This window comes from Ceratina calcarata, unplaced genomic scaffold (genome assembly GCF_001652005.2).
Source record: "Ceratina calcarata isolate Rehan_Ccalc_2016 unplaced genomic scaffold, ASM165200v1 scaffold329.2, whole genome shotgun sequence".
Taxonomy (NCBI): Eukaryota; Metazoa; Arthropoda; class Insecta; order Hymenoptera; family Apidae; genus Ceratina; species Ceratina calcarata.
The window spans coordinates 1,406,579-1,410,263 of NW_017155624.1; positions in this window are offsets into that span (position 1 = coordinate 1,406,579).

Sequence of the window (3,685 nt, forward strand, 5' to 3'; positions counted from 1 at the left end):
GTACAAATAAACGTGAAACGGTATAATTTCACTAAGCTAACATTTACGAATCTGCTCGAGTAACAGTAAAGCGAATTGTTGCTACGTACACTTAATTACTTCATTGTTAATTCGTTCCCAAAGCTGTTGTTTAATTCAGATTTTACAGAGTAATGAAAGGAGTTGTAATCGTTATATTCCAGACTGAAATGCGGCCCGCTTTGGCCCTGTTCCGGCCAGTTTTGTCCTGCTTTGGCTCTGTTTCGGTCCGTTTGGCCCGTTTGTACATTCTGTGATGTATTTTAAACGTTCCATTATTTTGAAGTAATAAATGAAATAATACACATTTCATATTATATGTATGTATGTACTTCGGTCGGTGTTCCCGACTGAAACTGTAAACTGGACCATTTCCATTCAGAGTGCAGTACATTATCCAATTAATCATCATTCACGCCGCTCAAATCTAATCGGCGTAGCTGAAAAAGAGGTTCATTATACGAGCCGCGTATCCCCGAATTGCTTGGAACAATCGAGGTCCCGGGCACGTACCGCCGGTTCCGGCGTTCGCGGCTCCTAAACAATCGCGCTTGCCCGGCGCGAAATCTGATTTGCACGTGTCCGAAAATGTATGCAGATATAAACGGCCGTTAATCGGATACAAACGACGGCTTAACGAGCGATCGCGTGCGAACGCTTTCACGTGGTCGATCGCAGCGGCGAACAAAAATCCGCGTATAATTGCGTTGCGATGTCCAAGCGTTCCGAGCGTCCGCCTTACCTCAGAGAGGAACGCGACGTATCGTCGTCGACGATTTTTCAAGCGCCACGGGACAGCGGGGAGCGCGCGCGCGATATTAAATATCGCGTTGCTCGAATTTTAATTTTCAAAGCAACTTTTCATCGCGTCGCTTCACGGCGACGACCTCCGGCTCTGTTCCACCGCCAACTACAGACGGCGTTCCCGGCCTCGTTGGCCTGCTGTTGTCACTTGTCGCCTCGGTCGAAAGTCCCCCGCCTCTGCCCCTCGACGCCGTCGTCGTTCCCCGCATGAAACTTCCACTCCACGTTCGTCGCGTCGCATCGTCCAACGATTGCCACCCCCTGATCTCGCGCCCGGGTCGTCGTGCCGCTGTCGCAGTCCTGGCCCGCGCTTCCGTTTAGGTTTATGCTTTATGGAAGTTTCATACTAAATTTATGACGCCGCTCGTTTCGCAAAGTTTTATGATTCCGCGGTTGTAAACGCCCCTACAGATTTACGCTCGGAATTGAAATTAAAACCACCGGCATCGAATGCCGCTTGGAATCCTGAAACATTTAGCATCGGCCAAGCATCGGTTTAGAGTCCTCGAAACCCGGAGTAATCTCACTTTACGTTCGATATTGAAACACGCTTATATTAATCATTCATAATATATTTTCTAAATGTAACTTTGGCAATTTTATATGAACGTTCATCCGCAATTGTAATCGTTAAAAAAAAAAAACTGATACCGTATTTCACTTGTGAAATAAATTGTACATAAAAAAAAAAAAATAGTAAATCGTCGAGCATTATTTATTACGCCATTGTATATAGTGAACTTAATAAATTTCGTACATACATATATAGAACAATGCCCCGAATTTTTCCAATATTTCTACTGGACGTTGTACGAATTTTATTTGGTTAAAATACAAGTAATTCGATTAGAACATAATTAAAGTTTTGTCCATAACCACCCATCTTTTAATATCTGTAATATTTTATCGAGCAACCTTTAATTATGAAAAATATTACAAATATTAAAAGCTCGATAAAATATTACAGATATTAAAAGATGGGTGGTTATGGACAAAATAAAGAGAGACGATTCTTTGTAATTCCTATCAGAGAAGGCATAAACCCGATCCTTGCTTCTTTCGTCTATTAAAGTTTTGCGATTGTCGTCACGAATTCAGCGCGATGGAAGTTTACAGCATCGTAAAATTCCTCGAAATCATAGTGTACATACTCCCCATTGAAACATCCAGGAATCATAAATGAGAAGTAAACACAAAGCCGAGCGAGCGAAGAAAAATCCATTTAACCGAGAATTCAGAAAACATTTAACGCCCTTCCGAACTGATTTTTTTCTCTCTCAGCTGAAAGCTACTTTTTCCCACGTAAATCCCATATAATATTAAAATCGTGACACAAAACAATAGTAAATATACGTTTGGCTAGAAAACGAGGGCATGGACGTGGTTATTGTTCACCGGAATTTCGATTGTTTCATGAAACGAATGCTGATTAGGCGACGTGTAAGCGATACCTAAATAAAAGTGAGAAACGTGACAAAGCTGGGCATGAAACAGCGAAACAGGAGATCGTTCCAAAATCACTTGTCTTTTTTTGGTCTCGTCACATGTTGGAATCGTGTTAACATGGTTGTTTTGAGCACTGGCCTGGCCATTGCGAGAGCTACGGGCTATCTGGTATTTAAAACGAATTTAACCAGGACACCGTGCCGTTCGTTAGTATGACTGGCCCGGATAAGCCGTAGCCGCAACGGATAAGCTGCAGGAAATGATGGTGATGAGTTTTAAAATGCTCCAATTACCATTCATTTTCGCCCGTGTTTTCCCTCTCCATCTCCCGGAGGCTTTTCTCTGTTTCGGTACGAACGATTTAACTCCCCAACGACCGGTGCGTCTCCGGCGTCCTTATCGCATTTTTGCTTATCTTCAGACGGAAGCTAGTTCGCGAAATGTGCCACGGTCACGGAACCCTAATCAATTCATAACAGGAACGGATCACGTCAATTTTTGGCAAAAGAGAGAAGAGTGGAGAGCCGTTTAATTTTATTCAATAAATTTCACATTTCCTTTTTAATCAAACGTGCGTTACATTGAACAATTATGGGTATCATGTGACACACGGATTAAATTTAAATGTATCATTAAACTGCAAACAGTGCAGTTTCATGTTTTTGAAAAAGGTTATTTTTGTTATAAACTTTTCAATTGATCCAGCATGAACGCGATTGAGCAATTTAATATACAAACACCAGCAGGGTAACCTGGTTCGCGCATTCATCGCTTTATATGTATTTTTTATTTTAAAATTGAAGTTGCGGATTGGGTAATTTCGAACAAAATTTGCTGTTGGAAAATAACATGTTCATAACGGATCAAAGTATAGCATGTAAAATTTCGTTATTAAAAAAAGAATTAAAAATTGATGTACATTTCCTATTTGCTTCAAACCACATTTTCCTCTCGATATTACTCTGTACGCTGTCAACTTTTTAATTTCAAGCTCGACTCTTCACTCTCGTTCCTTTTCTTCATTTTAGCATAGGTTCGACAATGGTATTTAAATTTGTGCAACCACTCGCAATGGATGGAAAATAGATTTTTGATTCCAGATTGAAATTAGAAAAGAAACAATATTTCTGGCCCTTTCTCAATAAATTTTACAGTACAGAAACGTCGTTATTGAACAATTCAAAGAAATAATATAATAATTATAATTGCTTCTTGATTTACAATATTATTAAAAATCACGGAAGCCTCATTTACCATATTCCTTTGAAAACTTATCCTCCGAGTCGATAATACAAAAAGAAACGCAGGCATAGAGATAGCCGGATAAGAGCTACATCCGCTAAACTCTTTTCCGTGCGCGAAATAGAACGGAGAACACCTCGCAGTCACGAGAGCGACTTCTGCTCGAATATTCGAA